The 22,545-nt window shown below is 39.3% G+C and overlaps 1 protein-coding gene across 1 annotated transcript in view; it reads left to right on the forward strand.

Annotated features, from left to right (window-relative positions):
• LOC122787586 (2-(3-amino-3-carboxypropyl)histidine synthase subunit 1-like) overlaps nucleotides 1-22,545 on the forward strand; it is a 2,760,216-nt gene that overhangs the window by 232,960 nt on the left and 2,504,711 nt on the right. The gene's annotated exons all lie outside the window — the stretch shown is intronic.

Here is a 22,545-nt window from a genome sequence, read left to right on the forward strand (position 1 = left end):
TTATTTTTAGAAGTCCAATGTGGACTAAAGTCTGGCTGAGGAAAGCACAGTTGTGTAAGAACTTGCCATATCAGTAGATGCCTGACAGATCACCATTGCAGTGTTACTAACAACTAGGATATCCTGCCATGAATAGCTGTATGTCTGGCCAGGATACTAAAGCCTGGATATCTTCCTCTCATGATGCATGTCCGATGTATAATCAAAGTGTGCCAATAAGGGATGTATGGGGGGCCTCCATTGTGTGCCTGTAAACCTTCCTTTAAGATTAGTTAGTTTAATCTTGTACATTAACCTGTTGCCTGCTTTATTGAATGTATTTGTTTTATTGATGTTTTGTTCCTATATTTGTAATTTGTAGTATTTAGTTTTGAAGTAGTACAATAAAACTGAACCTGAACAATGCTCTTCTTAATTAGTAAAATCTACAGAAAGCCTATTCCTTTTGAGCTGGCCTTGCAGATTAACCGTCTAGTTTGCTTTAATATTTTGGAGTAGTGGAGAAGTTGCTATGTTCAGTAGTTTGCAGTGCTAATTCTTTGTGCGAAGTGCACCATTTTCAAAATCTTATTGTTTAGAAACATTTTCAAAATTTGGTTTGGTCATAAGGCCCAATTCTTCTGCTTCTAGCCTAGTTAATTGTGAAATGTCTTAAGCAAGAAGAGACGTCAGAATTATATGCACCAGCTAATGTGAAAGATTTGTTACATACCAAATGGTTTGAGTTATACTAATCACATGGTTTTGTTGCAGCACACAGACTGGTCAGTACAGTTGCTCTCGAGGGCTGTGGTTTCAGTCCTGCACCTTTATACTTACTCATCTTTTCTTCATTACTGACTTCATCAGGTAGTCGGATACAGGCAGTGAATGCAGAAGTTCCCAGATAAAAAGCCTGATCTTTTCTTTCTTTTTAAAGCTGCACATTTTTTAAACTCTGGCAGAAGTTTTTATGGCCATGTTCAGAGAGAGCAGGCATTTCTTATTACAGTCATGTAGGAGTAACCATTGCACACATCTTGTAATACACTTTTTCTCTAGTGAGTTCTCACTCTGGGTCTCTGACAGACTAACCCATCTGAATGTGAGACTGTACAAACATCAGCTCTGAACCTTTCCTTCAACTAGTTGTCCTGTCAGGCAATTTGGCATCAGCAGCTCCGTGTGGGCAAATTTAATCAAGTTTCTGTTATTTTAGTAACACACTTTTCATAATCATCTTCTAGGATATCTGCTACCCTGCAGGGTATAGCTAAAATGTTTGCATTCATCCTGACAATGTTTACTCTAATAAGGTAAGAAGCCAGTAAACCAAACAGCCAAAAAAAGACATGAATATCTAGCATGCAACATTTCTACAGGTTTTGTTGTTCAGGAGAATGGAGAATATCAAATGGTTTCTAACATGCAGTGCTTAATTATTGCCCTGTGCCTACTGTACATAGTCCCTAAGCATCTTTTCCATGCAGTCAGTCCTGTGGCATTCAGAGTAAAGAAGAGAATATTTCCTTTCTTCACAGATTCTTGACCTGTCTGTGTGAAAATGCAGCTTTGCTTTTAGTTTACTTTCTTCCTTCCCCACCAACTGTATAAGGTTGAAAGACGCTGTAAGCACCTGCTTAAGTTTCCTTAACTGAGTGGTCTCCCATCACGTTCTCTCTCCTTTTTGCTTTTCTGTGCATTATTTTTCCTGTCTGAAGTAAAGCAGTGGTTACAAGACATCTGTGTGGCTTGTGGGCCCTTTCATTCCAGAAAAGTTCTCCCTATATTTGGCATGCATCCATTTTTCTTTCACAGTTTGTTTTCTTATTTATTCATTCACTTACATTTATTTATTTATTTTGCTTATTATTAAGTGTCTTCTCTCAGCTTCTCAGTTTTTCCACTCTTACTTTCTCCAGGTGGGAGGGTCCAGTGCCACATAGATGTGTGTGTCACCACAACAGGTATTCATGGTTAGCTCTACAGCATCATAGATCAGATTGTGGCACCATTCTTCAGAGCTATAATGGTTAGACACCTAATCTGGTGTGACTTAAATTGGTAAATCTTCTTTTGTAAAGAATTATGAAACTAGATAAGCAAGTCTGCAGTTACAATCTGTGACCTTCAGTGTCAGAATATGTACCTTGGGCAGTAGGCAATTTTCATACAGAGAATCCCCTCCCCCAATATATATATATATATATATATATATATATATATATATATATTTTTTTTTTTTTGAACCATGCATAAATGCACGTTCTGTTGGATTCACTTTCCCAAATGACCAGATTTATATTTTGTGCTTGTTTTAAATTTGACTGATCCTAAACACTTTTGCTGAAAGCAGTGAAACAAAATTTGCTTACATACATTTCCATTTCTATGAAAAACACTGTTTTAAAAATAAAATTAGTAGCTGTCTTAACTTCCCTAGGCCTCCATAACAAAGCCAATCATTTCATCCATTGTCAGAATTTCTTTACCCAGTTTTACACCATGTCCGTGCTTCCACTCTACCCCAAAACTACAATTAAAATTTCCCACCCACAGTAACTTGCCATTAATTATTCTCTATGGTCATTCACAGTAAAAAGGATTCCTCAGTATAGGTGTTAATGGTGCATAACAACAGTGATTTTTCCTTCTGTATTACTCATTAGGAAATCACTTAAGTCACACTCCATAGCCTTTCCTGGTATAATATCCATTGCCCTCTTAACATGCCCTAAAATAGTCTCACCTTATATATGTGTCACTGCACCTGAAGATTTCCTTTCTACAGTTGTCATAAACCTGTCATTCCGAGATAACATTCTAACCTTATCCTGTCTGCTTCATTAATAAGGGTTATGCCACGTTTGAAGAAAAAGTCAATAGTTTGTATAGCAAATATCTAGATATCTAGTTTTGTGTTTTTAAATATCTTTATTAAACATGACATTAAAAACTTAATGTGTGTTAGTATAGAGTAGTTCTTGTTCTTTCCAGCTGTTCTGTTATTTGAAGGAAACCATCTACTTATTTTAATGTACTAGAGTAGAATTTTGAAATCTGTGGTTTTACCTTATTCTATCTGCATTACTCTCCACATTTCTGGACTCATTATCATAGCTGTTATCTGTCCCTGATTTTGCCATATGTTTTTGATCTGTCCCCATAAAATTGATTTTCTAAGTCTGTAATGATTATAGTCAGTCTCATATTTCTTATTCTTCATAACATGCACGTTAATGGATTAATGTTTAGTAATTTACCCTAGTTTGGGGTTTTTGTCCCCGATTCGTGAGCAAACAAGATGAGAGCTATGCAGGGTCATCCTTGAGTGAAATGACAGCCTAGGAGAAGGGTTTCATGGTGCTCCACTGCCTACTATTCCCAATTGCCCTCCCTGGTCCCCCTCCCCCATCTTGGCCTACCTATACCATCTTGATTGTTTTTCTTCCTTTTCCCACATTTTTGTGTTACTCTTTTTATTGCATTCTTTCAACACATCCTAACTGGTGAAGACTAAACTGTAATGATTGTAGCATTAAGCCAAGGGATCTTGAGGCTGACGGTGGTAATGGGAATATAGATTTTGTGAAGTCACTTTAGAGCTTTTTGCCAACCTTTTATTCCAAAGAAGGTCTTAAGAAAAAACATGCTTTTATGGCTCAGTCTGCAAATGAAGTACTTGTTAGAATCTTAGTGAATAGGGTTGAGGGTTCAAGTCCCCAAAGGGCAAAAATGCTTTTAGTTTGGCAGTAGGCAAAGAGGATGAAGGTTGTGACATGTTAATTTGCTACTTACTATGGTACACACTTTGATTTCCTCAAACTTCATTTGCCTCCTGTGTGACATTGAGCAAGTCATTTAATCAGAGAGTGCATTGGGGAAATTGATGATTTGGGCTAGGCTCATTAATGGTCTCCTGGACACCATGCCTAGTAGCTACTTATGATGTAAGGCAATAAATTCAGTCTGTTTTTTTTCAAGGAAGAAATAAGTTGTGTTCAAAGCTGAGAAAGTAGCAGTTCACAGTAAATTGAGAAAAAATGCTTACAAGGATGCATATATCTGGGAATACTGCTTGCTTGTATCCTTCCGGTGCTGGATTGGGATAAAAATGAATGTGCAAATGGTTGCAATCGCATATTTCAAGTTGCTGTTGTGCATATGCACAACATGCGGCTTCCCTCCTGCCCCCAAAAGACAGCCACCTTCTCTTTACCCCTGTAATGTCAAACTGGGACACAACTTAAAGAATAAATAGGATGTAGTAACATATTTCAACCTGTTCCTGTCAGACATGCAGAAACAGCATGCTTCCTTACCCCTACTTCAAAAAGATATGTATCTGTATATGTGTCTGCTGTTTGATTGTGAGGAAAGTTAAAAAAATAACAGTTACAGTAATGCATTCCAACTTGTTCCTGGACAAACAGTAACCTTCATTGTAGACCACTGAGGTTTGTATGGAAGGTTACATAAATAATGACCACACTGTCCCCATGCCCTGCAGAAACTGTAGAGACCTTCTGTACACACTTCTGACGTTTGTGATGAAAATTAGAAAAATAATAATTCTACTGTCCCTGCCCCCCCCCCCCCGACAAGTTGTAGTTATGTTTTGTGCACACCATTGAGGTTTGTGAAGAAAATTAAAGCACTAATGCTTACACCAGCTCGAGCCCCATCCACCATACTAGCTTATAGCAGCCTTCTGTTCACATCTCTCAGCATGACCAGTTTTGGACTAGATAGGCTTCAGTCTAGAGGCCACTGCTAAGCCTGTGTCAGAATCCACTTAAATATCCCTGAAGTGTGGTAGCCACTAGTTCCCCAGAAGCTCTAGTAGTCTGAATGTTTTGTGATACCTTTATGCATTATTTTTAAAAGATGATCTTCTAAATTGTTTTTACTGCACAAGGGTTGTATATGTGTCTGGCAATATTTTTTGTGTTTACAAGTAGAAATCAGTGGTGGTATGTTTTGTATACACTCACACACACACACTGCCATTGCATCTTGTGACAGACCTGGCTTATCTGGGACACTGACTTATCACATACGCTGACACTGCCCCTGATAAACTAGATCTATCACAAGGTGCTCAAACACACACACACACACACACACACACACACACACACACACACACACACACACACACACACATACATGCAAACCCACATGCTGCATAGTTACCTACAGGCAGATTAAAGAAATGGCAATTCATCCACGTCATGTTTCTGGGGTTTTGGATAAAACCAGAGCACTTGGTTAAACACACACAAAATAGGGAGGGCATGCAGACTCCACACAAAAGAAGCCACTGACAAGAACACAACCAGGGCCAAACAGAGTGAGATTGCATTGCTACTCTCTCTACTAAATAAGCAATTGCTTTCACTCATATCCTCCTCCTGCCAGACCAACAGAGAGAGACATTTATTTTGTGTGACACTGATGTTTGTGATGGGAAAGTGAAAATAATTATGGCTAAGTTTAGTGTAGAATACAGTTCATCCCCCCACAAACACAAGCATAATTCATAGCAGTACTGATCTTAGACTGATTTTAGCAAATGGAATAAATTGTGTAACACTACTTCTGCTATGTCAGATCAGTGACTGTTGTTTTGGTTAGCAGTGATCAGACAACAGCTGGGGTAAGTCACTTTTACCTGTAGATAGCCTCCAATACCCATCAGTTACTGCCACTTTACTGACTGTACACCTCATGGTACCTTTTGTTTGCCACGTGCCATTGTTGCTATTCAGCCATGGGCTCTTTATTTTTCAATCTATAAACACAGTCACAGTAAATAATGTACTTCAAGTTGGTTTCATACAAACACAATAATTTTTGTAAAGTATTGTTACTTCACACAAATGCACAGTAGTCTTGCAAAGTCAGAATAGTCACTGTTTCAACTGAGCAAATAACGAGTCAGTTGCTTATAGCCACTTGTATGTACACTATATCTGATTGTGATAAAAAATAATCATTGAATGCATTTCAACTTTGCTCCACGCATTAAACTATTCCAAGTTGCTTCACATAAATCACATTAGTCATACAATGCCAGAATAATGAGCAAACAACACCAGGCAGTCATTTTCCTCCACGGAAAGCTCCGGCAATTTTTGTCCGTGTACATCTCAGATGCCCAAGTTACATTACACAAATCACATTAGTCCTACAAAGCCAGAATAATGAGCAAACATCTGCATATGTATGAGGCAAAATCAGGGACAGTTAAGAAATATGTCACCACACACCTTCTCTGCATTGCATCCTCAAAGCATCACAGAGAATGACAGGAATACACAATATCTATTTGTTGATGCATTTTACTAATGACTGTTTGGGACAGCCTGGCAGGAGGAGGTAGGAATTTTTGTCCCCATGCTCTGTTTCTTCAGTGCTAATCTGTTACATTTTTTTCTGGACACTAAGTTGCTCTAGATGAATTGAGCTGCTGCATATCTCTCAACAACGTTGTTGAATTTTGGATAAAGCCAAAAATCATGGGGGGGATGAAGACCCAAAATCAGGTGGATTTTTTAAATATTACACTAACTCACTTAAAATGTTAATAGATCACATTTTGCAACAACATGCATTTTCTGAACAGTAATAAGTATGATAGTCTAATGGCTGGCATAATTGACAGACTGTAATGCTTAGTGATGTACCATAAAAATCAAGTGCAAAACCAAGGAATTTGAAAGGTATGTGCTGCTTCTGCTGTGGAGTATCAATGCACACTCCTTCAAGAAATATGGTGACCCTGCTAGTTATGCACTGCTGTGCAATATCTGGTTGTCTACCAGGATTTATTAAAAAATAAAAAAAAGGAAGATCGACTCTTATCTCACACTACCATGTCACACATCTTTGCTTTTGCAAGTCTAGTTGTGACCACCCACTAATCAGTGTATTGTTTATTATTAGCGGGCTTTCTTGTGTTTGCCATACCATTGAATCATGAGATGGCAAAGAGCAGAATGCTAAAGTTGCTTTAAAAGTGCCACCACCTGGTATTTGTTTTTATTTATTTATTTATTTCAGCATAAAGAAGCATTTCCTCATGCAGAAATAAACACACAGATTGAAAAATAAAGAGCTCCTGGCTGAATAGCAACGATAGCACATGGCTAACAAAAAGTAGCAGGAGTCATATTTGTGGTGTTATTGAATATTTTTCTTTAATTAAAATTACATTGTTCTTTGCTACCATTAGTCATGTTCGGCATGCAGGCTGTCTAAAATGAGTTAGCAGCACTGAGCATAAACTTTATTTTCTTGTTAATATAGAGTGGCTTCCTAGGTATTGTCCCCCCTAGTGCGGTGGGCCCTGGGAGGGACCTGAATCACCCCATTGTAATTTGCTACAGGTAACCTTCCCAACTAAGTGTGCAGCCTTCACTGTAATTGTCCATTATAAATAACTCCCTGTATACATGTGTTTCTCTTTGCAAATTTGAATATTACAGGAATATAACATTTTAATGAAATGCTTTAAGTAAGAAAAGAACATTTACATTTTAGACTCCCAGTCAGTTACTTGTGATCATCTGTGCCGCAGTTCATGACTGAAACATGTCCTTTGACCAATTTATAAAGCTAAAATAAAATAAAACTGGCGTTTTTGTATGCTTTTCATTAATATTTCCACTTTTTTAATTTTTTCATCCTTTTTTTTTTGAACAGTTAAATGTCTTAATTGCATCTGTAAGAAATAGTTTATAGACACAGCTGTGTACATAAATCGATGTAAAGTGAAATGTCTTTTTTGAGCTTTCACTGATGCATTTTAAGATGTTTTGTGACTCCAGCTCATCTTTTTCTTTTGCCTTTCTAAGCTGTAACAGTAGCATTTTGAAATGAATGCATGCACATTTTGTACAAAATGGAGTTGCATTCTGCTATTAGACAAATTCATTAAAATTCAGCTTTTTGATGGTTGTTTAGGATTTCTCTGATGCATGGGTTTGAAAGTAAGGGATGTGTTAATTTGCTACAGCACTTGATACACTGTTTAAGATGCAGTGACAGAAGGTAAAAACTGTATGTTGCATTTTTAATAGTTTGTATAACAGTGGAGTACAGCATCTTTATACTGCTTTTGCAGACTTTTTGATATGATTTTTATGAAAGGAGCCGTGGCACACACATTTTGCTTGGAAAGGAAGCTTTATATTTTGTTTGTCTGAGTATAAATGTTTTTGACATCAGTATAAATTAAAGATCAATTGCTGTCACTGAGTAAAGACTGTAGCATTAGTTTAAAAACCTGATATTAATATTCTCTGTAATGGTGAGCTTAGCTTGCAGGTACTTAATGTATTACTTATCAGGAGCCGTAACCTTTGCTGCATTGGATTATAGCAGAAGGATCAGTTTTTTGATTGATAGCATTCTGATGAGTAGCTAAGCCGTTTAAGGCCAAGATCCCATTTCTGTAGGTTGTCTGGAATTTTAGTAAAGATGGGTTTAGCAAAATTCTCAGAATGCTCAGGAACTTGCATTTCCAGAGATCACTGTATCCCTGATTGGTAACAAGGGAACTGCTCTCTAAGCTGTTTATAGTCTAGGAACAATGGTGTGAAAGTACTGTAGGAGACAAAATGTGTCTTGCTAAGCATCAGCAGTGAGGCAAGCCATCTGAGCAGTGACAGCATAGTTTAAGAGCGTTGGAGATTACAAAACACTGTGCTTTCGTGACAGGGAACTCCTCTATGAAATGGTGAATATGAACACTTGGAATTATACCTATCAACACTAGGACATGCAGTCTGACAATTTTGTGGTAGCAGAAGATAGGGAACTTTTTATATTTTTGTTCCAGACTTTATTTGGGGGGGGGGGGGGCATGCCTCTCAACTGTCCAAATTTTCACCACATATTTTTGATCTGTTCTTAATAAAATTAATGGTTTTCTGACAAATCACTGAGGATTGAAGTTGCTAAATAATCATGTACATTTGAGTTTCAGACTTTGTATCCTTCAGAAAATGCATGTTAACACAAATCCTGTCATTCTAGCAACCTTCTAAGTTAATAGGAGCAATATTTAAAATCTGTCCCTATTTTCTGGGCCCTTTGTTCACCCATTATTTTAGAATTTGTCTAGGTTTCTTGAGCTAAGAGGTTGAGGGATATGGGGAAGGCAGAGCCAGCAATGCTAATGATCCAGATGTTAAGAAATGAACACCAGCTCAGAATATCTTAAGGCATTTTGAGGTAAAATCAGACTGAATCTTTGGCAAGAAATAATATAGGAGCATGACAGAGCACACATGGGTAGAGCTTGCAGTGGAATTGTATCACAATAAGTTAATAAACTTTCATGCCTGTACTCCAGGATTTAACCAGTGTAATTCTGCTGCCATCTTGAATTTCTGCAGGACAAACTAATGAACAAATTAATGCTATCAGATGAAGCCAAAGCAGTCTTGAACAAATAATTATCTATAGCTAGGCTGTGATCTTTCTCTCCTTCTTTTGCCATCTTTTAACAACACAGCAGATTCAAAAATGTTAGAAAACATGACTTTCGGGTGTATTGTAATTCATTTCTCTACCGAAACAGCTCTGTTTTACTCACAGTATGTGTGTGGCTTCCCATTATAGCCAGAGTGACGTTAGCAATCTGCATCTTTACATTCAAGTTACCCTTACAAAACCTGTGCCCCCATTTTACATATAAGCTCTCTTATAAATCTTTTGCAGTGTGTTCTCCATCTTTGTCAAAATAACCAAACTTTCTTCAGTCATAAACTCATGTGCTCAGCCAGAGCTTTTTCCATGCAGGGTCTTCTACATTGGAAGAGGTTGTCAACAGTATTATGGTCCACAAGATGAGCTTTGCCTCGTCTTCCTAAAGCTTAAATCCTACTTCCCTAATGCATGAAAGTGTTACTATTTCACTGAATTGGCCAATATGTGCATTACTGTTTATTGTCCCTTAGAAGTGTATGCTTTCATAATTTCTGTTTTTCTAATTTAAACATGTACTGCAGTCGATAGTCATTGCTTCACTCACTATAATCAACGTCCCCATCTCTAGCCTTTCTGTCATCTCCTGGGTAAAACCCTTTCACCATCTTGTCTGCCTTTACTAAGGTTCAGTCTGTAGCTAATAAAACAGCTTTTGTCTCAACATGTTCTGTACTACATATGCATCACCGTTTACATATTACATCTCAGCTCAACATCACATATTAACTGTGTTTCATTTGTAGGTATACTTAGTTCTCTGGAATTAGCTTTCGGCATAGAGTAGATTAAAATATGTAGGTATTCTCAGAGTTATGTGAAATTCTGCTGTGACAGGGGAACCATTCTTAATAGTGTTGCAATACTTCTGTGTACCTGCCTTTTTACATTTTTACTCCTGTATATATTTATTTTCACCTCACAGTCAATGCTTGAATAAGGCCAGGAATAAATATCCTCACAACAATAGGTCATGGATTGAAAAGGCACTGAAAGGTTTACAAATGTCTTTATGTTGCTGAAGTCGACATTTCTTGTTTTGAACTGTGTGACCCACTACATCTGAGAAGTGTTAAATGACTGAAAAGTTACTGTACTATAGGGTGGTCAATATTTATTGAGGTTTTTATTCCTTGAAAAAAAAGTATCAGCACTACAGTGGAATTGTGAAATCATAGATGAGAATGCTTAAAGTCTGAATTGTTTTTGGGCAGTGTATCAGACAGTTGAGTACAAAAACTGTTTTGTCTTCAAATGTCATGTTATTGTCCAAGGACTCTAGGGATCCCCGAGTTACTTAATTTAGTTAGTAAAGAACAGGGAGTTTGGGATCCCCTAACCCAAAATAACAACTTTTACTTAAACCAGAGTGAACCAAGATGTGCACCAGACTGAATACAATAAAAACAGATATTGTAAAACAATTTTCCTGTAATATTCATTTTTGTTTTCAGTAATAGAATGTTTATTCATTACTCTTCACTAAGTACTTAGACGAAGCATGGACACTGAGTGGCAGCAAACTGGTACAGTCATTAGCTTTGATGGCTCACGGTGCTTGGTTTAATACTCTGGGTTTCACCCTATGTCCTTGTAGGTTATTGTCAGGTGCATCGATTTCATCCAGCATCGCAAAGACATGCAGTAAGGGAACTTGACAGTTTCAAATTTCCTGCAGGTGAGCGTGCTGTATGTGTGTGAGTTGAGGGTGTGTGTGTGTCCTACAATAGACTACCATCCTGCTGAGGACTAGTTTCTTTATCTTGTAACCAGTGAATTCTGGGATAGACACTAGCTCGCCTATTACCCATAAAAACTTTACGCTATCACTACTGTAAATGAACGACTGGAAAAATGAGTGAGTGGACATTATGCCTGCCAGCCAAAGATGAATGAGAGTTGAATGGCTGATATCTGCTCATTTGTTCTTGGAGGGGAGATTGGTCCTTGCCCCCTATTCAAGCCTCACCTGCTGATTAGTTGGGTGGTTAGTTTCAGTGTACAGGGATGCTGGTAAGTTGGGTTGGCAGTTTCAGACTACAGGATTGGGATAAGGCAAACTGAGCCTGTAAATGAATGTATATAATTTAATCAGGAGGTAAGAGTGGATGGGAATGCTCACTGTTGTTGCTGGGCCTGATATTGCAGGCCGAAGTGCACTCCTGGATCAACATAAAGAAGGGAATTAGTACATTAAGGCAAAAAAAATTAACTCCGCCTACTAGATATTTATGTTGCGTCTCAACTTTCATACTCAACCTCTTTGCTTAAAGGAGTAGAATTCCAAAAGTCAAATCTGTACTCAGTAGGGACCCCTGAAAGATGTGGAGCAGGAGTGGCTGAGCAAGACGTTAGGGAATGAAGGGATCCTCTGGAAGATAAAGGCTAAGTGAACAAGTCTGAGAAAGGACTAAGGAAATATTAAAAACACTTGTGACATCTCTTGCTGATTGGGCATTTTTTTTCACCTCTTGCACCGATGGAGGCCACATCAGTTCCCTGCAGATTGTTTTGTCAACCGTTTATGCAGAACAGAGTTTAAGGATTTTAATTTTTTTTTGCCTGTTGACAATACATTCCAATTTGGGCTGCTGCTGAAATTTTGAGGAACACAACTGAGATCCATGGAATAAACATACTTCTCAACTTCTTTGCTTAGGATAAGTTGCCATTGGGATTAGTCAGAAATATATTAATATTTTGTATAACATTTGGCTGTATTGGCATGAAAGAATGCATTTGGTTTTACGATAGTATGTTTGGAAATGTATGGTATCCTTGAGTCATCTGGGACTGAAAAGAAACAGCTTTACATTATGTCTAGTTTTTGACTCTTGAGCAAGGATGAAATTATTTCTTTACTTACGTGAATGGAACATTTTGAAAGGTTAGCTGCTGTTCATATTTGCCATCTTTGGCTATATGATGTGCTTTACATATGGCTATATTTTTGTTTATTGTGTGCATAATCGAGAAAGTTAAAAACTGATACTCAGTGACCAGAGAGAGAGCTCATATCTGGATTGACGAGAATTGGCGTTAATGACTAGAAATAATATATTTATCTATATTGCACCTAAATTTTTATACCCTGGCCACAGTAGGAAATCATAATAATGGTGCTTATTCGAAGGAAAAACATGCATTTGTTGATGAAAATTAGCTTTAATGGCCAGGAAGAATACATGACTCTATAGCTGTTTACTTAATATATTAATTAAGTTGCTTGTCTGAAATAAGCATATTGATGGATATTTAAATGTGTAGGTGACAGTGATTGTTTAACTCTTTCATGTAAGCATTTCTTTAACATCTTCTGTAAATTATCACTTAAGACATAGATAACATAGATTTATATAAAAGATAAAATGTGTTATGTTCACAGCTACTAACATTATACATTGCATACATGCTTTTATTCAATTATCAATCCAGCATTACATAAATTACTCAATTCCTGTCTTCCCTTAAACCCAACTCCTCAAAAACATTATGCTGCATGTAATGTTCCCACAATTTCCATTATTTCTGTGTAATTTTCTCCTACATGTTTCTAAAAATCCCATTTCTTTTATCTCTGTTGCAATATTCAGTATTTCAAATACAGTTGGTTTATACTTTTATTTCCATTTTCTAGTAACTGATTTTTTGGAGGCACAAACATTAAATTTAACAAGACTATACTATGTCTAGGCAATTCAGGTCCTGTATCCCAGCTCAAAAAATAGTTTCTTTAGTTACAGCCATTTGCTAACCCAGTTCTTCTGACAGAGTACTCAGAAGGGAATTTTTAAAGTCTGCCAACTCATTACACTCCCAAAACGTATGTTCCAAGTTACCTCTTTCTTCTCCAGCACACATTGATTATTTGCCATCTACCTGAGGAAAATTCTTTGGAGTTTGCTTAGGGTATAAAAATACCTATGCAAGCACTTCCAAGCAAAAATCCTAAATCTTCTAGACTTTGTTGCATATTTAGGAGCCATGCGTATGTCCTCCCATTGTCTCCTCGTGAATTCTTATCCAGTCTTTATTCTCAGTCTTTTCTAACCTCCTCTGATTGATTCCTGTATTTATCATGCACTATTTTACATGTCCTACTAATTATCCATTTTTAACATCATCATCTGTTCTAGATTCAACTAAAAGTTTTACCAAAGCTACTTTTACTTAGGATTCCCATATGTCTTTCTACCTATGCTATGAAATTAGTCCCTGATAGGGAGGGCAAGTATCTAGCCTGCAATCCAAATGTCTTCCAGCCCTCTTCCCATTCTGTTACCTTTCCCTCTGAAGTTATTTGTTCCAAATATCTTGGTTCCTTTGTCAGTTTTCTCCAGTAAATTCCAGTACCATCTTACTTGTTCTTTGTAACCCTAATTGCAGTCATCCCTAGCAACAGAATCTCCTTTCTCCATTTTTGCATTGGCTTAGTTCTTGGAATACTTTCTGCTTCTTTATGAATATATTATTCTTTTTTTTTTAATTTCTCCAAGTCTTTTGGGTTTCTAATACCATGACTGGAATGGACCTCATTCCTAAGTCAAAGTACAATTAAAGTTCTTGAAATTAGTATTGTTTCAATCTTTGATGTTAGCCAAAAGTGCTCTTCGCAGCACCCGCATTGTGCCCAGTAATAACTGCTCCTGTAATTTGTATGGGGTTACATGTATTGGTAACATATCTAAATATGATTGTAGATTCTTTTTTACAAGACCCATCGCTCCTACTACTGTTGGAACTGTCTGGGAATCTTTCTTCCACATTGTTCTTGTTTCTGCCTGCAGATCCTGATATTTTATCATTTTGTCTCTCTCTCTACGCAGGACATTGTAGTCATTGGATATGGTGATTTCAGTGATCAATGCTACTTTTGTCTTCTTTTCATGGACTACTATATCTGGTTTTCTAGCATCTGTCTTTTGAACTGTTTGTAATGGATGATCCCATTTGATGTAAACTTCATTTTCTATGATGCTTTGTGGCTCATGTTTCCATTGTTTTTCAGCCACTTGAATACCATAATGTTTGCACAATCCCCAGTGCAACAATCTTGCCACATTAGTATGCCTTTTAGTATACAGTCATTCTGCCATTAGTATGTCACAACCAGCAGCGAGGTGTGTGACTTTCAATTCAGTTTTACAAAACATACATTTGTCAGTTTCCCCCACATTTTCAATGGACTTTGTAAACCAACGAGTATGCAGCCCACTATCTTGGGCCTCCAATATTAACCTTTCATCTCTTGGTTTGAATTTGCCTCTCCTTCACCATTCCTGCATTCATTTCTGATCAACATGAGGTTCTTCTAGAAGTTTTCTATACTTACAGCTATATTTATGCATTTTCCTTATTTCTTGCCTTCTCATCTGGTCCTTCACCTTATATATATTTTTTTAATTTGGCACATTCAGTTGCTGCCTGATTTTTATCTACTTCTGGTTTGATTGTCTTTCCTACTTGACTATGTTGGCATCAGTTCCAGTGTATAGTTTGTACATCGTTGGAAGGCAATTTATTGGTCTATAGTTTTTAGGGTAGCTTGCAGGTTCTCTCTTAACTAGTAGCATTGTTTTTCCTGTTGTTAGCCAGGTTGGTGTCTATTCAGGGTGCGCATATAAATGGTTTTTACTCATAGCTATATCTCCTTGCAAAGATGTTAATACTTTTGAGCAGAAGTTAGGTACTGCATCTGGGCCTGGGGTTTTCCACTTGGAGGCTTTTCTTAACTTTGTTTCAGTTTCACTGGCTGTTACTTCATCCCATTTCATATTGTGTACCAAATGTCTTATTTTTTCTTTTACTTCTTTTATCCATTTAGCAAGTTTATTATATTCCACAGGATCTTCATAAATACTTCTCTAAACTGTATATATTTCTTCTTTTTGGTGGTCTTTCAATTCCTTTTACCTTGTTTCCCAACTCTCTATACAACTTTGTTTGGGTCATCAACAAATTGCTTATTTTGTACTTTGCCTTTATATTTATCTGTGTATCTTCTAAGTTTTTTCGCCTGTGCTGAAATTTTTAGCTTGTTATTTGTGATGGTGCATGATAGATCCTGGTCTGTTCTAATACTGTGCATTGCTTTTATTATGTCCATCTTTCATAGTATTTTTGTTGATCTGTTCCCTCTTCTATTCTCATCTAACAGTGACACTTCTTGTGTTAATTGCTTTATAGTTTTCTCTATTCAATACTTCCATGATGGTATTTGATTTTTCCTCTTCCTTTCCATCACTACCCTGTGTTCTTGTGGTAGAACTTTATTAGTTATTAATTTAGCTGCACATTAATATATCCTGTTTACTTCTGTTATAGCTAATGGATATCTATGAACAGTCCTAATTACCGCGTTCATTAGTTTTTTCAAACCTCTGACTTTTTGGGTTTTATTGACCTTCTGCAGTCTTATTTCTTTTGTTGATCTTAATATGTCTATATATATCCATTGAATCAAGCAACTCTTCTCTTAGCTTTTTTTCTTCTAAACTGAGGGGACATTTTTTACGTTCCATTTCCTGCAGACATTCTATCAAAAGTTCTATTGCATCTTCCTGTGGCACATTCTGTTGAATTTCATCATGTGCCATAGGTTCATAAGTTCATAGATTCATACTAAGCTAACTGCCCTTGCAAGCCATTTTAAGCCTAGCCAGTTATCCCTTGTGAGACTCAAACCCTGCACCTTGTGTTTGTAAGGCAAACACCTTAACCATTAGTTCACACTCCCATCTGTTGCTCTGTCATATGGGAACTTACTGGCCTATTATTCCTCAACATTAACTGTGTTAGAGTTTCCACAGTTTCATGTTCATTCTCTTGATGTCCAGCTTCAAGTGAATGTTTATATTGGTTTCCTGTGGAAGGCTCCAGAATATCTTCTTATGGCACCTGACCAATTGCTTCCCGTTCAACTGGTTTCCCTTTAATTTGGATGTCCATTGTTCTATCCTGTTGTGGTGCTTTCTGAATTAGATTTTCTAAACTGAATCCTTCACTTTGCAGGATGTCCTTCAAGAATGCAACTGCAGTCCTGACATATGGGTTGTCCTGCCTCAGGCAGCCCTTCGGTCGGCTGGATTCCAAAGTCTGGGTCCGGCGTCGGCTGATGTCACCTCCTCCCCGACGTCAGAGCGGCTGGGGTATAAAAGCATCAGCTGACGCCATCTTCCTCAGTCTTTCTTGCCACGCGGTGCCCGAAGCAGAAGCAGTTCGAAAGTGCCGGTCGGCCAGCTCCTGTGTTTTCAGATACCAAAGTCATCAAAAAGCTAAGTACCCCGTTGGGGAACCTTTTCTTGCCTCAGCCGATGTCAGACAAAACTGCAAAAGTTAATTTCTTGTCTTGTGGTAAACAAATACCTCATAAGGACTTCCATTCTTACTGCCTTCCCTGCCTCGGCCCAGACCACGACGTCTCGGCCTGTGCTGCCTGAGCTTGCTTCAATAAGCACACACTTAGGCGCCGGGCAGAATTTGCTGAAGACTTTTTTGGGGAAAATTACTCCTATATCATGCCGTCGGAACTACCGACAGCACATGTTTCCAAAAAACAGAAGGACCGGGACCGACATTCGCGGCCCGCGACTTCCACCGACACCACGCTAAAGCCTACCGCGAGTGCATCAGTCTCTTCGGAGGCGGTAATTCAACCCATCCAGGCCGACGACACCACTTTACCGCACACTTCGGTCCCGGAGGCTTCCCTGGTGCCAGTTGTTGATTTTCCTCCTGAAACCAAAGCCCAAGATTTGCCTGACACCATACCAGTGGACAAAGTTACTCCAGCACGTGGGGCAGCTAGGCCTCCTGTGTCTATGTCCATCAAGGCCTACACACGTGCTAAGGCTGCCAGCCAGGCTAAGTCTCACCCTCCTAAATCTTTTTCACAGGGTCCCACTTCTGATAAACAGGTCATGACTTTAGCTGCAGATCTAATTTCTTTAATCAGGTGCTCTCAGGCTCATCCAGACAGAGGTTCTCAGCCGCCTTCAGACAAAAGGCCTAGGGTTGAGCAGACAGATACCCTTTCCTCAGATGAAGCCTCTGGTGAGTCAGGCCTTTCAGATTCCCAGGAAGAATCCTTCCCGGCCTACGAGGATTCTGATGCTGATGAATCCATTCCCTCTGCCTCTCCTCCTGAGGATATTTCTTTCGGGGAAATTCTCCACTCCATGAGAGAGCATTTTCAGTGGCAGGGCCAGGATTTCTCCGACTCCAGGAAAAGGCTTTGGACTTTCCTTAAGTTACCCCAGCACAGGCCCTTAGCTATTCCCCCAGTGTTAGATGTACTGGATGATGTCTACTCAGACTCCAGTACTTCTCCTGATTCTCTCCCTCCTGCTCCTGTCAAGCCAGACAGATATTGCAGGGTTCCTGAAACTCATAAACATCTCTTCAAGGCCCACACTGTTGATCTAGAAACTATTTCTCAGGGGCCCAAAGGAGTGGCAACTTCCACGGCTAAAAATCCTTTGCCCGCAGACAGGGAATCTAGGTCCCTGGAGAGGTGGGGTAAAAAAGTTTATACCTCAACCACCCTTGCCATGAGGGCCCTTAACTGTCTTTTTCATATGTTTCAGTATCAGGATTTCTTGATGGATGATTTGCAGAAAAAGTTAGCCTCTCCTGAGCCTTTAGATAGAAAGGCCTTGCAGGATTTGGTTCATAACACTCAGCAGGTTAGCAATCATTTTCTTCAATGTGGTTATGATGCATTGGAAGCTTCATGTAGGGCAGCTATGACAGGGGCTGTCATACGTAGACATGCTTGGTTGAAAGAACAGACATTGCCAGATCATGTTAAAGTAAAGCTTCTAGATGCACCTCTGGAAAAAGACAAGCTATTTGGTGCTAATGCACAGGGTGTGTTGAAATCAATTGAGGAAAAGGCTAAATCAGTACAGTCAGTCAAAGATTTCCTCCAGGTTCAGCCACCAAGGTTCAGCAGGAATTGGCCTTCGAAGAATTGGTCCTTTCCAGACACTGACAAGTTTCAAAGGGGAAAAAACAGGCATGCTCGAGGTAGAGGGCAATACCGAGGCTCCTACAGGGGCCGCCAATGGCAACCAACTAATCAGAGAAGTGGCGCAGGGACTCCTACTGCTCCACAGGGACAATCACAATTACTTGACTTTGACACCGCCGACCAAGGCTCAAAGAGAAGCACCTTTAGGCAGAAAATTATCCTTATTTTCAAAAAATTGGCACGTTTTTACAAAGGACAAATGGATTTTGGACATAATAGACAAAGGTTACAGGTTCCACTTCCATACCTTACCAACAAGACAAGGCATGCCAAACCTGCCACAAAATCAAAGGGCAGAGGCACTCATACAAGTTTCAAAGCTTCTACAAATCAAAGCAATAGAAAAGGTTCCTCCTCAGGAACAAGGCCAGGGATTCTACTCAAGACTGTTCCTTGTTCCAAGAAAAGAAAAGCAATGGAGACCTATACTGGACTTGTCCGCTCTAAACACTTTTCTCATTGTGCCAAAATTCAAAATGCTGACGTTACAGCAACTTCTTCCCATGCTGGGCAAGGGGTCTTGGCTGGTTACTCTGGACCTCAAGGAGGCATACCTGCATGTCCCAATCAGACACAGCTGCAGAAGATACCTCAGATTTCTTGCAGGGTGAGAGCATTATCAATTCTCAGCATTGCCTTTTGGCTTATCTACTGCGCCCAGAGTATTCACAAAATGCCTGGCATCAGTAATTGCACATTGCAGACTTCAGGGGATACAAATATATCCTTACCTGGACGACTGCCTTATACAAGCGGACAGCAAGCAAGCCTTGATAAGGAACTTGGACTATGTCATTCACTTACTACAGGCTTTGGGATACACAGTCAACATTCAAAAATCAAGACTACTGCCATCCCAACAAATAATTTTTCTAGGAGCCAAACTGGACACAAACTCAGAAATGGCTTTCCTCACAGAAGAAAAACAAGAACAATTACCAGATTACTTCAAAAGCCTAGCAAAGCACACCCAAATGACTGCAAGGAAAATCCTGCAGGCCCTGGGTTTCATGGCATCTTGCATTCTTCTGATTCCACTGGCAAGACTACACATGAGAAAACTACAATGGTACCTAAAAGGTTTATGGTCTTAACACAGCCACAACTTAGAAGCAATTATTCCACTCATTCCATGTCTACAAAAGGAATTTTTGTGGTGGGCACAAGCAAGCCAGCTAAACAAAGGCATGTCTTTCAACAAACCTCAGGCAAGCCAAACCATTACAACAGACACCTCAGATCATGGATGGGGGGCGCACATGGAAGGCAGATGCATTCAAGGGCAATAGGCACCCCGGGAATTTACATCTGCACATCAATCAAAAAGAGATGCTGGCAGTGATTCATGCCATCGAGGCCTTCGGAAAATTTCTTCAGCAAGGTCATCTGCTAATAAAGACAGACAACACCACTGTTATGTGGTACATAAACAAACAGGGAGGCACCCATTCTTACCCCCTCTGCAGACTAACAATGACTCTTTGGGAAAAGTCCCTGAAACTGAACATACAGTTGCAATCCCAGTTTGTTCCAGGCAAGGACAATGTTCTGGCGGACAGTCTAAGCAGAAACATTATGGACCCGCACGAATGGATGTTGCATCCAGACATTTTTTCACAAATAACTCATGCATGGGGAAGGCCAGACATAGATCTTTTTGCCTCACACCACAATCATCATCTGAAGAAGTTCTGCTCAAGAACACACCATCCTCAAGCCTGGAGAATGGATGCTCTCTCCTTCAGCTGGAATTCTCTAACAATCTATGCATTCCCACCTCTACCATTAATGACCAAGGTGTTACTGAAGATCAAAGCAGAACAACCGAAAGGCATTTTGATAGCTTCAGACTGGCCAAGACAGCACTGGTATCCATTATTAAAGAGCATAACTCGCACCAAGCCATGGCCCCTGCCTCAATGGCCTCTGCTTATAACTCAGCACAATTACAGGACTGTTCATCCCAACCTGAAAACATTGCAACTGGCAGCTTGGAGGGTTCCATGACTTCTCCCCATATCTCTCTCTCCAAAAAAGTTCAAGAGATCTTACTGGAAGCATGCAGGCCTTCCACCAGAAAAACTTATTCAGCCAAATGGAAGAGATTCAACATCTGGAATGCCAACAAGGGTCAGGATGCATCAGTAATGAACATCCCACAGATACTAGAATACTTGGCAGAAATGCTTCACAATGGCCTTTCATATTCTTCCATAAAAATACACGCTTCAGCAATTTCAGCAAAATACAACTGTGATCCACCTGTGTTTTCACATCCTTTGCTAAGACAGTTTTTAAGAGGGATAAAGAATATCAATCCTCCAAGAAAACCACCAGTGCCTGCATGGGACCTCAACTTCGTCTTGGGAAAATTAACTCTTCCTACTTTTGAGCCAGCAGCATCTTCAGAATTGCAATTTCTCTCCTGGAAAACAGTTTTCCTGTTGGCAATTACTTCAGCAAGAAGGGTCTCGGAGATACAGGCCCTCATGGCAGTACCTCCATTTCTCATTTTCCATCAGGACAGAGTCTCTTTAAGAACCAATCCTTTATTCATGCCAAAAGTGATATCCAGGGTTTCTCTAAATCAAGCAATTCACCTGCCTACTTTCTTTCCCAATCCTCAAAATAAAGGAGAAAAGCTTCTGCACACTTTGGACATACACAGACAATTGCGCTATTACTTGGACAGAACAAAGGCCAACAGAAAGTCTGACCAACTATTTGTAGCTTAGGCTGCTGGAGTACAAGGAAAGGCAATTTCCAAACAAACAATTTTAAAATGGATTGGAAACTGCATCAGATTCTGCTACTCTCTCCATGGAAAAGGTGTGCCAGCCAATATCAGGCCACACTCCACCAGAGCTACAGCCACCTCCACAGCCTTTCTAAGAGGAGTGGCTACAAAGGACATTCTAGAAGCTGCTACATGGAGCTCCGTGCATACATTTTCCAAACATTACAACCTGCCTTTATATTCCAGATCCCGAGCAGGCTTTGCTTCTGCAGTCCTGCAGGGCATTTTAGCTACACCATCCTTATCTTAGATCCTACCACCCCCAGCTTGGCTATGGTATTCAACCCATATGTCAGGCCTGCAGTTGCATTCTTGAAGGACATAGTACAGTTTTGTACCTACCATAAATGTAGATGTCCGATAGATATGCAACTGCAGTCAGGTTTTCCCTCCCTCCTACCCCTCTGTAATTCTCTTTTTTGGGTCCACTCCCCCTTTTTCAAATTAGCTGGGGATAGCATTTGTGGTGTATCTGTTTATTACTGTTGTGCATGTCTGGAATTTTATCCATTCTCTAAATTTAGCCTTCCTTGGAGGGCACCTGGGGCAAGAAACACTGAGGAAGATGGCGTCGGCTGATGCTTTTATACCCCAGCCACTCTGACGTTGGGGAGGAGGCGACATCAGCTGACGCCGGACCCAGACTTTGGAATCCGGCCGACCGAAGGGCTGCCTGAGGCAGGACAACCCATATGTCAGGACTGCAGTTGCATATCTATCGGACATCTACATTTATGGTAGGTACAAAACTGTACTTTCTCTATAACCTCCGTTTCTATTTCTTTAACTTCTTCATTGCTAATCTCCTTTTTCTACTTTTCCTCTTTGTCTTTTTATTTTTTGTATTGTAAAGTTTTCCATATCCGGATTCCTTTGCCTGTATTTCTCTTCGAATATGCTGCTTTTTGTATTGGTTAGTTTTGCTTTCTTCTTTGCATAAATGTTACGCCATATTAAATCTTTTTTTCTTTCTTTCCCATGTCTATGTTATTTCTTCAGATGTCTCCTGATCTTCCTGCTTCTCCTTACTTTGTGGACTCGCTCCATCTTACTGTGATGCAACCTGTGTTAGACCTTCTACACCAAATCCTTCACTTCGCAGGCACTCTATAACTTCACTTTCTATTTAACTTCTACTTTACTAATCTTTTCTACATTCCCCCTTTGCGATATTATTTTCTTTGTTGTGAAATTTTCCATATCTGGATGCCTTTGCCTGTATTTCTCTTAGAGTATCTTCGGG

This window comes from Protopterus annectens, chromosome 13.part0 (genome assembly GCF_019279795.1).
Source record: "Protopterus annectens isolate FY-2018-M chromosome 13.part0, PAN1.0, whole genome shotgun sequence".
In the NCBI taxonomy this organism is placed as follows: Eukaryota; Metazoa; Chordata; order Ceratodontiformes; family Protopteridae; genus Protopterus; species Protopterus annectens.